Below are 265 nucleotides of genomic sequence, written 5' to 3'. Positions count from 1 at the left end.
CTGCTCAATCCAAAGAATGGTTTAACACTATGAGAGGAATACACACATTCTTTCTCACCATAATCCGCAAAGCGCTCCTGAGTATCCCTTCTACACGGCTCAAAAACAGTGTTATGATACTGCTCAATGCAAAGAGAAGCTTAACTGTGTGAGCAGAATTCACGTGACACAGAGGAGTCACTAAATATGCCTTCACAGATACTTCAAAGACAGAGGTTCGAAAATGGACAACATAGAGTAAGCATTAACTCTGTGAAGTAAATGC

Source organism: Colobus angolensis, unplaced genomic scaffold (assembly GCF_000951035.1).
Source record: "Colobus angolensis palliatus isolate OR3802 unplaced genomic scaffold, Cang.pa_1.0 Scaffold334, whole genome shotgun sequence".
NCBI lineage: Eukaryota > Metazoa > Chordata > Mammalia > Primates > Cercopithecidae > Colobus > Colobus angolensis.
The sequence above is the reverse complement of the archived record's forward strand: the minus strand, read 5'-3'. Positions refer to the sequence as shown.